Raw genomic sequence first — 15,941 nt, forward strand, 5'->3', positions numbered from 1 at the left:
TCCAGCTCTTTTCAGGTCATTGACCAGCTCCCCCCGTGTAGTTCTGGGCTGTTTTCTCACCTTTCTTAGGATCATTGAGACCCCACGAGGTGAGATCTTGCGTGGAGCCCCAGTCCGAGGGAGATTGACAGTCATGTTTAGCTTCTTTCATTTTATAATGATTGCTCCAACAGTGGACCTTTTTTCACCAAGCTGCTTGACAATTTCCCCATAGCCCTTTCCAGCCTTGTGGAGGTGAACAATTTTGTCTCTAGTGTGTTTAGACAGCTCTGCGATCTTGGCCATGTTAGTAGTTGGATTGTTACTGATTGTATGGGGTGGACAGGTGTCTTTATGCAGCTAACGACCTCAAACAGGTGCAACTAATTTAGGATAATAAATGGAGTGGAGGTGGACATTTTAAAGGCAGACTAACAGGTCTTTGAGGGTCAGAATTCTAGCTGATAGACAGGTGTTCAAATACTTACTTACAGCTGTATCATACTAATAAATAGTTAATAATGATTTGAATTGATATTTCATTGAAAATGGACATGATTGATTACTCTAATACAAAACGCTCATGTAAACAATGGAGGATGTTTTGTTTTTTTGCTTATTTTTTTGTTGTTTTGGATTAAAAAGTCAGCTGCATTTTGAAGAGTGGACTCTTACACAGACATGTATTATGTTGTTTTGTGGATTGGTCCAATCTGATCTGCACAATATGAGATGAATTGAAGTCATCTTCATCTTTCAATTGAATTGAAAATTGAAATGATTAAATGAATGAGTACCGCATTATTATTATTCTAATGTTTAAATAGCTAGTGCTTCAGCAGTTCATTCAACCCTTTCCTCTCTGCTTTATTGCAAAAATGAATCTTGAGTGTTTTAGCTTTCAAGTGATGCATTGTTTGTGATAGTTGATTCAATAGTTTGTATAAAACAAAAGTAATTAAAAATAGAGACATGCTCACTTGCGTCAACCTCCCCGCCCACGATCCGGTGGGCGTTAACTGGTTAAACTGTATTCTGAAGATGAACGGAGGTCTTACGGGTGTGGAACGACATTAGGGTGAGTCCTTAATGACATCAATTTCATTTTTGGGTGAACTAACCCTTTAACCTTACCCCCACCCCCACACCTGTCACTAACTTTACCCTTAAACTGACCCACACAACCACACCTGTCTCTAACTTTACCCTTAAACTTACCCATACCACCACACCTGTCCCTAACTTTACCCTTAAACTTACCCATACCACCACACCTGTCCCTAACTTTACCCTTAAACTGACCCACACCACCACACCTGTCCCTTACTTTACCCTTAAACTGACCCATACCACCACAACTGTCTCTAACTTTACCCTTAAACTTACCCACACCCCCACACATGTCCCTAACTTTACCCTTAAACTGATCCACACCACCACACCTGTCGCTAACTTTACCCTTAAACTTACCCACACCCCCACACCTGTCCCTAACTTTACCCTTAAACTGATCCACACCACCACACCTGTCGCTAACTTTACCCTTAAACTTACCCACACCACCACACCTGTCTCTAACTTTACCCTTAAACTGACCCACACCACCACACCTGTCTCTAACTTTACCCTTAAACTGACCCACACCACCACACCTGTCCCTAACTTTACCCTTAAACTGACCCACACCACCACACCTGTCCCTAACTTTACCCTTAAACTGACCCACACCACCACACCTGTCGCTAACTTTGCCCTTAAACTGACCCACACCACCACACCTGTCCCTAAATTTACCCTTAAACTTACCCATACCACCACACCTGTCCCTAACTTTACCCTTAAACTGATCCACACCACCACACCTGTCCCTAACTTTACCCTTTAACTTACCCACACAGCCACACCTGTCCCTAACTTTACCCTTAAACTGACCCACACCACCACACCTGTCCCTAACTTTATCCTTAAACTGACCCACACCACCACACCTGTCCCTAACTTTACCCTTAAACTTACCCATAACACCACACCTGTCCCTAACTTTACCCTTAAACTTACCCACACAGCCACACCTGTCCCTAACTTTACCCTTAAACTGACCCACACCACCACACCTGTCCCTAACTTTACCCTTAAACTTACCCATAACACCACACCTGTCCCTAACTTTACCCTTAAACTTACCCACACAGCCACACCTGTCCCTAACTTTACCCTTAAACTGACCCACACCACCACACCTGTCCCTAACTTTACTCTTAAACTGACCCACACCACCACACCTGTCCCTAACTTTACTCTTAAACTGACCCACACCACCACACCTGTCCCTAACTTTACTCTTAAACTGACCCACACCCCCACACCTGTCCCTAACTTTACCCTTAAACTGACCCACACCACCACACCTGTCCCTAACTTTATCCTTAAACTGACCCACACCACCACACCTGTCCCTAACTTTACTCTTAAACTGACCCACACCACCACACCTGTCCCTAACTTTATCCTTAAACTGACCCACACCACCACACCTGTCCCTAACTTTACTCTTAAACTGACCCACACCACCACACCTGTCCCAAACTGACCCACACCTGTCCCTAACTTTACCCTTAAACTGACCCATACCACCACACCTGTCCCTAACTTTATCCTTAAACTGACCCACACCACCACACCTGTCCCTAACTTCACTCTTAAACTGACCCACACCACCACACCTGTCCCAAACTGACCCACACCACCACACCTGTCACTAACTTTACTCTTAAACTGACCCACACCCCCACACCTGTCCCTAACTTTACCCTTAAACTGACCCACACCACCACACCTGTCCCTAACTTTATCCTTAAACTGACCCACACCACCACACCTGTCCCTAACTTTATCCTTAAACTGACCCATACCACTACACCTGTCCCTAACTTTACTCTTAAACTGACCCACACCACCACACCTGTCCCTAACTTTATCCTTAAACTGACCCACACCACCACACCTGTCCCTAACTTTATCCTTAAACTGACCCACACCACCACACCTGTCCCTAACTTTATCCTTAAACTGACCCATACCACTACACCTGTCCCTAACTTTATCCTTAAACTGACCCATACCACCACACCTGTCCCTAACTTTACCCTTAAACTGACCCACACCACCACACCTGTCCCTAACTTTACCCTTAAACTGACCTACACCACCACACCTGTCCCTAACTTTATCCTTAAACTGACCCACACCACCACACCTGTCCCTAACTTTACCCTTAAACTTACCCATACCACCACAGCTGTCCCCAACTTTACCTTTAAACTTACCGATACCGCTACACTAACTTTACCAGTATCCCACCTCAATATCAGCAAAAGGATTTTACAATACAATATGAATACAATAAGTACATTGCACTTATTTTTTTACTTATATTTTTTTATTTTATTTAAATACATAGATGCTAAGGCCACCTAATATAAATTGGGACTGGATGTGTTAACACTTGAGTCATTATATCCAAAACCTTACAAAAACCTTAAAAGTTCCCAATGACTTCAGTAAATATTAAGGAGTTAGCATGTTTTTCACTTTAGAATACTGTCCCAAATCATTAGTAATTCCTTGAGGATTTGGCAATACTTGAGTCATTACTGGTGGGCTGTGATTTTTACTTTAGATTTAAATAAACATTATGCATTACTATTGCTAATTATGCACCTGTATATAGTATATGTATATAGACTAAGTTGTTCTTAATAGTCCTTTGGGAGGTATGAAAAAAATAATAGTTAAGAGCTAATAGAGAACTACCACATTTGAAATGCAGGGCAGTGCTTTCAAGTTCTAGGTCAGAAATCAGGCTCATTATTGGACAGCTCCTGCGTCAGCATCACATGCATGCTTTGTAATGCTCACATGAACAGCATCAGCAAATGGTGAGCCAACGTTCTGACATAGAACTTATTTGACTCAAAATCAAATAAATAATCTTAACTGGGTTTCTGAGTGACAAAGGAATATGTGAATAGTACAGATAATTAGATAATTAGATTAAATATTAAGTTAGTTAACTAAAAAGTTAAGGTTAGTTCGAACAACTGAGAACTGAGCTTTAAACCCTCATATCCGACCTAAACACGATATGTGTCTAAAATATGTGCAAATATTCACTGGCTCTCAGTCGTTCTCTCCCTCTCTTACCATATTTCTCTTGCTTTGTCTTCATCTTCATCATCCTTTTCCTTTTTCCGCTATTGCATATGCAATACTACCTGGAAGGCCAGCGCCCAATCTTCCTCATATCAGATGCTTACCATCCGGGTGCTCCACACACACGTGCACTGAATAATGTGGGAAGCAAATTCCAGGTAGATAAGTCACATTACAAAGTAGGTAGGCCTAATTGAAGATAAACTCAAAGACTCATTTGTGTTGGCCTGGATATGTGCAAAACCACCAGAAAGCAGTCAAATTTCTTTCACATCTGCTCATTTATATCACATCCCTGAAAATTCTAGTCTTATTTGGATCAATAAAAACATACTTTAAAAGAAGCAAATATCTTAACTCTGACTCAAGGGGCACCAAAAGTAACTCTAAATTTCATAGATAGAAAACTGACATGAAATTAGAAATGTTTGGATAAAAATGTCTTAACATATAAAATAATTTGCTGTTATCCATCAGATATATGTATCAGATCATCAAATTATGAGTTGAGAGAATAAGTTGCACATGATTTGTATTATGATTATTTACAATATTGCAAATATAGGCAAATGTCAGGGCAGAATTTACATTTTTCAGGGAACTATTCCTTGATCTTATTGGTCAGAGAAACACGGTGAAAGAGAATGTGGGGACTTGTATATTGTTTGTGTCATGACTTTCACTTATCACAGAGAAGGTTGATTAAAGCAAATCAAAAGAGGTGAAACAGAAACGTCTAGTGATGAATGTCAAAATGACTGAGTAAAGCAGTGGAACAGATAAACAGAAACTGATTTCCACACTTTGACATGATCAGTGTCCATAAGGGAGGAGGAAAGATGGATGATGTCATGGCTGTAGGCACAACGAATGATACCATGATGCTACTGATTATACATTTGCTTTATACATTCTTTAGGGAGCATGTCTTGATTAATAATAATAGCACAATCTTTTTCATAGAAAACAAAGGATTACTCTTTTATTTTAATTATTATGATTTCTAATAGTGATAATGTCGCAATATTCTATATTTAAACTCTTTCTGCTTTCCTAGCTTGTGGAAACAGATCTATGTAAACATTTGTGGGCTGATTTTCCAGAAAAATACAACCAAAGCACTTTTAAAACATTGCTCTGTTTGTTTGAGCATCCCGGCCGCCTGACACAGCAACATTGACATTGTCGTGAGACTGTTTGTTTGACCAATGGCAGACAGTGGGAGTTTTCTGGAAACCCGTTTCAAAACAATCATTATTTTTGCAATTTGATTCAGTGACGCAAGTTGCAAAGACATCAAGCAGAGATCCATACAGTTTGTGGCCTAAATGTTGTTATGACTCTCAGGAATATAGTTATTCATGCTACATGCACAAACTCAAGAGGCTGAGCTTGTTGGTTAAAAAAACTGCAGTGTATCAGTTTTTGCAATATAGATTTTGTTTTATCTTTTGTTCTTTTCGGTGTAATGGGTCCTGCACACTGTGCGATTTTTCAAAATCCTTTGCGAATGTCCCTTGTCAGACTGTATGAACATGATTCCCGATGTAAGCCACGTCACACTGTAAGATCTCAGTTGTCATTAATGTCAGACTGCACGATAGTTAAGGGGCGCTAAAAACGGACGCGCGCAAGAAAACTCACCCAGAGTTTTATATCATCAATGAATGACGCGTTCGGTGACAGTGAGCTGCATTACACGCGGGACTGAAATGCTGGCTACAAATAAATTTCTAGCTCTCGTTTTGGTCATAGTTTCTCTTGAAAAACCGAGATATTTGACTGTTGTCGTAGGAGAAGTCACACTGCAGGATTCCGTGCCAAATCTTCTGACACTGCCAGAATTTCGTCTGAGGTAAAATTTGATCGCAGCGTTCATTAATCGGCTGCCGGTGAACATGTCAAACTAACGACCAAAGACGTCAGATTTTAGCCTAGGATCTGAGGAATCTTTTAGGATTTGCTAAATTTGTCTCAGACGACCAAATCGTGGGCAAAATCGCACACTGTGCACCCGGCTTAACACTGTTACATTAACATTACATTTTTGGGGATTTGGCCTACCCAAATTGAAAAGATTCCCATGCCCACACATAGTGGTCAAAATACACAATGTTGTAATTTTACATGAAACCCCTTGAAGTTACATAAAACACTGCTAAAAGTGATAAACATTTAAGTATATGGTGAGCTGTAAATTGTGTTTTTTAGACCTCTGTATGTGGGTATGGGAAGCTTTTCAATTAGGCCAAATCCAGGTGGAAATGGTACCAAAGTAATTGAGTGTAAATAAGTGCCAAAGTGATGCATATATCTCCAAAGTAGACATTTTCAGCTTTCTGTCGATTGTAATCATCGATAAGGGAGTGATCCAGTATGTCTCTAGCAGGAACCCAACTGGGCGTGAAATACAGGTTTTAATTTGGATACATGGAAATTGGGGTGAATTCTCCCATACACAGGAGGTAGTTTGAGGCAGACTGCCAGGGGACTAAGGATCATGGTGACAGGGAATGGGCCAATACATTTAGGAGCAAGCTTATTACAGACGGAATGCAGAGGAATATTCTTGGATGAAAGCCACACTTTTTGACCTACGACTTAGACAGGAGGCTTTGACTGGTGGTGATCGGCTGGGGCCTTGGTGCTCACCCCCACCTGGAGCAGAGTCTCTCGGGTTCTGCTCCAGGTGTGATGACACCTCTGGATAAAGGCGTGAGAGGAGGGGACTGCAACCTCGGATTCCAGACTAGGAAAATTAGAGGGCTGGTAACCTATAATATCTTAAAATGGAGTTAGACCCGTAGACGACACTATGTGCAACAAGTTATGTGCATACTTAATCCATGAGATCTGTTGGCTCCATTCTTGGATACCAAACATTGTAACATTCTCTTAAGGTCCCTATATATTTTCCCGAGAGATAATCAGTCTCTTGGGAAAAACACGCTCGGTAGTAGACAGGCGTTCAGATCCGTCAAAAATGTGCGATAAATCATCGTCTTTGATGTTTTTAGAACCCAGGCGGTACAAGAGTGAAAAATCAAAACATCCCAGGCTTTTCAGTTTGGCAAATGCAATTTCAACTACACTTGACCACCTGAACATTATTCTTGGGGAAGTCAAGGCTGTCAGAGGAGCGGCTAGTTAGCGGCTAAGAAAAAATCTGTATGTTGTCCAGGTAGACATAAATTATCTGATCTTCCATGTCTCCCAGCACGTCATTGACGAGTGCTTGGTAAACAGCAGGAGAGTTGGACAGGCCAAAAGGCCTCTCAAAAGCTGAAGACATCAGTGGTAAAGGATAAGTATTCTTCACATGATGTTATTCATCCCTCAGTAATCAGTGCAAGGTCGTAGAGAACCATCCTTTTTATCCACAGAAAAGAACACTGTCACCGCTGGAGAAGAGGAAGTGCAGATGAACCTGGATGCTAGAGAATCAGATATATATTTCGGATATATAACACTTTAGTATGGGGAACACATATTCACTATTAACTATGACTTTTGCCTCAATAAACTCCTAATTTACTGCTCATTAATAGTTAGTAGGGTAGTTTTTGTAGCATTTAAGTTTAAGTATTGGGTAGAATTAAGGGATGTATGACAAGGTCATGCAGAAGAAGGGATTAATATGTTCTTTATAAGCACTAATAAACAGCCAATATCATAGTAATATGCATGCTAATAAGCAACTAGTTAATAGATAATAACTGAACCTTAAAATAAAGTGTTGACTATATTTCTCCATGGCCTCCCTTTTTGGAATTGAAAGTCAGTATAACTTGCCCTTAGGCAGAGACGTACCTGGTTGTAATTTTAAAGCAAAGATATAGGGGGTAGATGAGGAGGTAGAGAAGAAGCCTGGGACTTACTGAACACTTCCTTCAGGCTTCTTTACTGAACATCTTCCTTCAAGATGCTCTGTGGGCATGGTTAATAGATCCAGTCCACCAACTGCAAGACAGAGACGGACAGGCAGACATAAGACAAGAGGCATAACACTGATAGTCTCACAGTCTTACCGGGAGGAGAGTGGTGGATGAGGATTTACCCAACCTGGAACCGCCCAACCTTACCCTCAGCTCTACTGTCAGGCTCAATCTTTTACCAGACCGTGGTTGAGGAAATGCCACATCCCACCGCAGTAAAGGCAGAGTCCTCCTGTGCACAACGTTCTACCAGAAAGACTCGGGAGATAGAATGATGAATGAAGCATATATTTATTGACAGCCCAGCAGGCATGATAAAGTTTTGGCATAGCAATACCATAGTTTATAGTCATATGGTCCATAGTTTATAATCCGAGGGTAGTGGATCAGCATATTCCTGTCTGAAGATGAAGGCAGGGGCGCACCCGACCCCCCTTTGAAGGTATGGACGGAACCATCCTGGTGGTGGTAAGGAGGATGGAGTTTATTGTTGCATCAGCATCTGCAAAATCAAACATGTGTAAGTACGACCTTTATACAGAAAATATGAAGACGGCATTGGATTGAGATTAGGTTAATAAGTGACGAAGTGATTAAATCTTCCTGGCAGAACTTAATCTGAAGCTTCCATTTCTCTCTCCTCCGAGCGAGAAGCCGAGCTCTACCCACCTGCTTAGGCTCAAGATCGATGGGTGGGCTGACCGTGCATTCTCTGGGGTTCACTGGAAACTCTGAGAATAGTCTGGGTTGAGAGCATTGATCTCACTGTTGTAAGTGTATATCCCCATGCAGCACTAATTCCAAGAGCGCGTTGAGACTTGTGGAAAGTTCCAGAGTGTAGATTTCCTTTTGTACATGGTTAGCCAGCCCATGCAGGAAGATGTCCCACTGCGTCTCCTCGTTCCACTTATATTCTGCTGCCAGTGTCCGGAAGTCAATCATATAGTCAGAGACGGGTCGGTTGTTCTGACAAAGATCCGCAAGCCTGCGGGCTGCCTCGCGACCTGCAACTGCATGGTCAAAGACCCGCCTCATCTCTTCGGAGAGTGCACATATCGAGGAACAGCAGGGATATTGATTCTCCTACACCGCCGTTCCCCACAGAGTGGTAGCAGGGTAAGAACCAATGCCACTCTTGACTCCTCGGTAGCAAATGTACATGGCTGTAATGAAAAAACACAGAGCGTCTTGTAAGGAAAAATCTATGGAGATCAGGCTCTCCTGCACAGCAAAAAAGCCAGTGTACATTTAACTCAATTCGAGTCAAATTTAACACTCATAAAATGTATATATGACTCCGTCCGTTTGGGAGTTAAAATCACACTTTTTAAAGTGTGAAATATGTACACTACTCACAGAGTAAATTTTAACTCCCTAAGTGTTAAAATGTACTCTTGTGAGTAGTGTACATATTTCACACTTTAAAAAGTGTGATTTTAACTCCCAAACGGACGGAGTCATATATACATTTTATGAGTGTTAAATTTGACTCGAATTGAGTTTATATTGAGTATAATGGAGTTGAAAAATGAAAGTTGAAAAAATGAATGCAAAGAGTTGTTTTAACAAACTAGTGCTTTATTAACAAGCAAGACCCTTTACATCACTGAAGGTTAACTTTTAAAATAAATGAATAAGGCACAGTATAGGCATTTCTGTCATCAGAATTATATTAAAACTTCTCAAGTGGTGTGTAATACTTCAAGTCCTGCATGTCAGTGAATATATGTCCTGTGTCAGTGAAGTTGGTTCAGTACCTTCAACTTTGCAACAGAACAGCAGTACTTGAGTCAATACAACATTCAGCAGATGAAAAACAGTTGCAGGATATCTGTGGATCAGGTTGTGTCCAGTTGCTAACAGTACAGTTCAGTGCATAGTTGTTGTTTCACATGCAGAGCAGGGAAGGTTGTGCAGATCCAACTCTCTCGAAAAATCCTGGAATGCTGGTTCCCTAGCCTAGACAACACAAAACCAGACCAATTACAATTAATATTATTTGTATTTTATAAATACAGCAAGTTTATGGTGGAAAAAGTCCAATCATCTTAGACTTTGGTGACTCAAACATGAAACTATTTTGGTTAGAATTGACTGATTTCCAAGTAAATTAAAGGCTTACATCATCCAAAAATGTTAATTCTGTTATTAATTACTCATGTTAATTAATTACTCAGATAGAGCAACCATTCACTACCATAGTATTTTTTTCCACTATGGTGGTGAATGGTTGCTCTATCTGCTTGGTTACAAACATTTTTCCAAATATCTTTTTTAGTGTTCAACAGAAGAAAGAAACTAATACAGGTTTGGAACAACAAGAGGGCGAGTAAATGAAGACATAATTTTAATTTTTGGGTGAACTTTCCCTTACAGAAATCTCACTTACTAGTCAGCTGCTGGAATGATTTTTGTTCGCTTCTTCCTGACTTTGGGATAGGCAGAGATTTCCCAATCTGTTGAGTCTAAAATCAAACAGAAACCATCTACATGTCAAATCATGAAAACAATTTGTTTGACTCTTTTTTTTTTGTTATTATTTGATGTTAGCCAAATTCCAACAAAGCTATCATTATTTTTGTGCCCATGATTCTCTGAAATATGTTAACTATTAAATCTTACCATCACCAGGCAGGTTCTATTCTGTAGTCTTTAAGCACCAACCCAGGGCCTAACTTGATGCATTACAGAAACTCCTAAAAACTGAAAATATAAAAACAAATATATTTAAAGGGATAGTTCACCCAAAAATGAAAATTTGATGTTTATCTGCTTACCACCAGTGCATCCAACATGTAGGTTTTGTTAGCCTAGAAATCTAGACGCACCCTAGCGGCAGCAAATTTAATCTGCCCGCGAGTGTCGTCTAGCAACTCTCAATACCCTTCTGAGCTGTATGTGCCTAACTCTTGCCAGGCCAATCACATCGTGTATAGAGTTGGTAGGCGGGGCCATAATGACGACGGCCGAGTTGCGTTTGCGTGCTTCTAGTAAACACAAAAGCTGGCGAACGGCGGACTTTCGAATCAGCTTTGACTGCATTTCTGGAAGACTTGGAGTTAAGCTTTTCTCTGAGAAAAGAACGGCACTGAAGTCATTCTTAAAAAGGGAAGATGTGTTCTGAGTTTTGCCGACCGGATACGGCGAATTATCTATCAACAAGCTCTGCTTCATCTTCGTTGCTCTGGTTGGTGTAGGGCTATCCTATCGCGTGCAGAGGGAGTTTGAAAGACAACCGTTTATCCGCCCCTCGGATTGAGCTGTCAATGGTGAGTTTCCAGACCAAACATCTTGATGTGGGTCCGGCTTGTCAGGCTAGGTTTTTGTTTCTTCAGAACACAAATAAAGATTTTTAACTCCAACTGTTGCTGTGTGTCAGTCATATCATGTGAATGGGTAACAATTCTATTAGAGCAAAAAATAAATAAATACATGCTTAGACGACATGCACAAAGAGCCCTGTGGTTCATGACGACATATTGAAATCTTAAGACACAAAACGATCAGTTTGTGTGAGAAACTGAGCCTTATTTATTTAATTTTTTACCTCAAATACAAAGCTATATCCAAAAGCCTGGAACGCCTCTCACTTCCAGTAAGGTCAATATCCACACTCGATATACGAACCAGAGCGTGGATATTGACCTTACCGGAAGTGAAGCGCGTATATATCCAGAGTGTGTATATTGATCTTACCGGACATGAAGCGCATTCCAGGCTGTTGTATTTGAAGTAAAAAAATTATATAAATACGGCTCGATTTCTTACACAAACTGATCGTTTTGTGTCTCAAGATAACAATGTGTCGTCATAAGCCACAGGGCTCTTTGTGCATGTTGTCTAAGCATGTTTTTTTTTGCCCTCATTGAATTGTTACCCATTCACATGATTATATGACCTACACACAGCAACGGTTGGAGTTAAAAATTTGTATTTGTGTCCTACTGAAGAAACAAACTCACCTACATGTTGGATGCACTGGGGGTAAGCAGATAAACATCAAATGTTGAACTATCCCTTTAAACATGAAGGCATATCCAAACATTATCCAAAAGTTAAAATGATAAATACATTTTGCATAAATATTTAATATGAAAGAATTACTTACCCATTCTAAAAGTATTACTCCTCCAAATAAGGAAATTGTTGAGTTGTTCTTCTGTTTTTCAGTCATATGGTAGGTGTGCTGGCAAACAAGAGTTAAAGATAGTTTGAGGATGAAGAAATACTTTAAATAGTCTTAAAGAATACATTTTTTATTAGTTGTAATCAGACCCCATTCATAATGAATCAATTATATTAAAATTCTTACCCATCTACTTCAATAATTTCAACAACAACTAAGATAAAGGGATAGTTCACCCACAAATGAAAATTATCCTATGATTTACTTTAGCCTAAAGTCATTCTAGGTGTATGACATTCTTCTTTCAGACAAATTCCATCAGTTATATAAAAAAAAACATGCTGGCACGTTTAGATGCACTTTTATGGACTTCAAAGCATAAACAGACATTCACTGCCATTATAAAGCTTGGAAGAGCCAGGACATTTTTGGTATAACTGATTGTATTTGTCAGAAATAAAGTCATATATACACCTAAGAGTAAATCATGGTCTGATTTTCATTTTTAGGTGAACTATCACTTTAAAGCGTTAGTTCTCCCAAATTTTTGAACTCTGTCATCTTTTACTCAAATTGACTTACATAGTATTTGTTCTATTCTTTTATGATAATTTTCTAACTACCATCCTGTCCTGACTAAAACATGTCAATAAGTGATTTGAATTGGTATGCACAGAGGTCATAGTTGTTCTTTATTGTAAATAAATATTATTATCTATCCTTCAATAATCTTCCAAGACAGGCACCACACATTTTGTCTATACCATATACATACCTTTTTTAATGCAGAACAGAAAGAACGGTCATCAGTGCAGCCTTGGTTTCATATTAGGGGATTGTCAAAAATCAATGTTGATGCAGCTGTTGAACTTGATGCTTCTGAAGACAGAGACATCAGACAGGTCAAATTTTCTGCGCAAAACAAGAGGTCAACATTTTCAGAAAAAAACGTTCATGAAACAATCCTGCCTAAAACTTTGTCACTGATTTTGCACACAAATAGCCTTCCTTTGTTAGTCATTTCATCTGCATCTTTGAATCTGGATTTCTAACTAATACAAATCAGACACAAAGATTAAGTAACGTTAGTGCAATAAGATTACAGTTTGATGAATGAACAATGAATTAAAGAATGGTGAAAGCGTTTCTCCGTCTGATGCAGGGAGGCCACTGTGCATGGCTCGTCTGTATAAAACTCTAACGCAGCCTTTCAAGTAGCATAGCTACTGGATTCGTTTTCCAAGACATAAATACATAATGACACATTATAGATACAGATTAATATAGGTATGGGACACTTACTTTTTCGGCGTTGTCTCTGTTTCGGTATTTTCTCTGTTCTCTGTGATGCGGTGCAAACTCCGTGTGCACCAGATCACGAGCCTCAGCCTAGTCTGAGAGGTTTAGGCGCGTTATTAAAGCGTCAAGTTATATATCGTTATAAAACAATATGTCCTAAAAAACGTGTTGCAAATTAGGCAAAAACACTTACTTTCGGTGTTTCCTATGGGTGTTTACGTGGAGGGTTCCTTGTATAGGGGGTTTCCCCTATACAAGGAACCCTCCACGTCGTCCGCTCAGTATCGCGAGTCAAAAGATGCAGCATGTGAGAAAAGTTGTCTCGTATAAGCGCGCAAAGCATTCAGACATCGCTTTAAATCAATATGTTATAATATACATATTGTAAATTAGGTAAACACTTACTTAAGGCGTTTCCCTGTTAAAAAGCAACCGCCTCAGGTCTGCTCCGAATCACACGTCAACGAAAATGCCTGTATGAAAGCGTTTCTCCGTCTGATGCAGGGAGGCCACTGTGCATGGCTCGTCTGTATAAAACTCTAACGCAGCCTTTCAAGTAGCATAGCTACTGGATTCGTTTTCCAAGACATAAATACATAATGACACATTATAGATACAGATTAATATAGGTATGGGACACTTACTTTTTCGGCGTTGTCTCTGTTTCGGTATTTTCTCTGTTCTCTGTGATGCGGTGCAAACTCCGTGTGCACCAGATCACGAGCCTCAGCCTAGTCTGAGAGGTTTAGGCGCGTTATTAAAGCGTCAAGTTATATATCGTTATAAAACAATATGTCCTAAAAAACGTGTTGCAAATTAGGCAAAAACACTTACTTTCGGTGTTTCCTATGGGTGTTTACGTGGAGGGTTCCTTGTATAGGGGGTTTCCCCTATACAAGGAACCCTCCACGTCGTCCGCTCAGTATCGCGAGTCAAAAGATGCAGCATGTGAGAAAAGTTGTCTCGTATAAGCGCGCAAAGCATTCAGACATCGCTTTAAATCAATATGTTATAATATACATATTGTAAATTAGGTAAACACTTACTTAAGGCGTTTCCCTGTTAAAAAGCAACCGCCTCAGGTCTGCTCCGAATCACACGTCAACGAAAATGCCTGTATGAGAGCTGTTTAGCCGGGCACAGCACATTCATAGGTATAAAACAATATGATGTAATAAAATACATATGTAAATACGATGAAACCGCATAAAACACGCAATATCAGCGTCATCCCTCCTTCTGTTGTCCGCATCGCGAGTCAAAAAAAATGGCGTCTGTGAAAAAAAGTTTCAGCTTGTGTCGCCGAAATGCCCCGGATGTAATTTTACTCTCTCTCTCGGTGTTCAGATTTAACTCTACATATGTTCACCGGCCAGAGAGTGCGGTTTACACTAGCAGTGTTATTTCAACACCAGAAATGTAACACTTTACTCTGAGAGTCCTTAACACCAGGATTTTAACACTGGAGATTTTGCTGTGTGCATATCTCTCAGGTGTGGGAATGCACGGCTCGAGCTTGTAGCTGGTGTTGACTGGTTCAGGGAAATGGCGGGCTGGGCTGGCGCAGTGGAAGATGTCAGCTGTTGTACTTGGGTGGTGAACTTGGAGACCTGTATCACTAACGCCTGCACCGCTCATGTTGTGGCGAGTACCTGTTCATCCTGTCGGTTCATACACTGGTGGGTGTTGGACAGATATTATATTAACTCTGCTGTTTTCGCTGGATCCATAGTGGTCAATCGTTATGTAACGCTGACAAGGCAGGAAATAGATGAGGATCCTAACTCTACCCCTATAGTAAGTACATATACAATCCCTGACAAAAGTCTTGTCACTTATCTATTTTCTAGAAGTACCTGATATTAACCTGACTTTTAATTCATTAATTGGTGTTAGAAATAGCTCATATGAAAAGCTAAAACCCTCCCAAATGATGTTTAATGCACTGAAATAAATAATTTTCATAGAAAAAATATTTATCATTTAATCAAGACAGAAAGGTCAAATTTTGGCAAGACAAAAGTTTTGTCGCCTATACAGAAATTGAACAAATTTACAGCAAATACAAAAATATGTCAGCAAATTAAGTTGTGGTGCTGTGAGATCCAAATGTAATATCTTGTAAGACTTCCATGAGCTTGAAGGACTGCATCCATGCGCTTTGGCAAGGATTCATACAATTTATTGATGAAGTCATCAGGAATAGCTAAGAAAGCAGTCTTGCATGCCTCCCAGAGTTCATCAAAATTCTTTGGTTTCGTCTTCCATGCGTCCTCTTTCATCCTACCCCACATATGCTCAATGATGTTCATGTCTGGTGACTGGGCTGGCCAATCCTGGAGCATCTTGATCTTCTTCGCCTTGAGGAACTTTGATGTGGAGATGGAAGT

At 40.1% G+C, this 15,941-nt stretch overlaps 1 long non-coding RNA gene across 3 annotated transcripts; it reads right to left on the reverse strand.

Annotated features, from left to right (window-relative positions):
* Positions 1 to 9,708: 9,708 nt before the first annotated feature.
* LOC137038021 (uncharacterized) lies at positions 9,709 to 13,768 on the reverse strand. Of its 3 annotated transcripts, none has more exons than XR_010897349.1 (7): positions 13,745 to 13,768; positions 13,555 to 13,646; positions 13,028 to 13,131; positions 12,235 to 12,312; positions 10,749 to 10,829; positions 10,516 to 10,591; positions 9,709 to 10,085 (listed from the first exon to the last, which is right to left on the reverse strand). It is a non-coding gene; the product is annotated as an uncharacterized lncRNA (long non-coding RNA). The 3 variants fall into 3 exon arrangements; XR_010897350.1 differs by having other exon boundaries at positions 13,028 to 13,164; XR_010897348.1 differs by lacking the exon at positions 13,745 to 13,768 and having other exon boundaries at positions 13,555 to 13,730.
* Positions 13,769 to 15,941: the final 2,173 nt, after the last annotated feature.

The sequence above is a fragment of the Pseudorasbora parva genome, chromosome 13 (genome assembly GCF_024679245.1).
Source record: "Pseudorasbora parva isolate DD20220531a chromosome 13, ASM2467924v1, whole genome shotgun sequence".
Taxonomy (NCBI): Eukaryota; Metazoa; Chordata; class Actinopteri; order Cypriniformes; family Gobionidae; genus Pseudorasbora; species Pseudorasbora parva.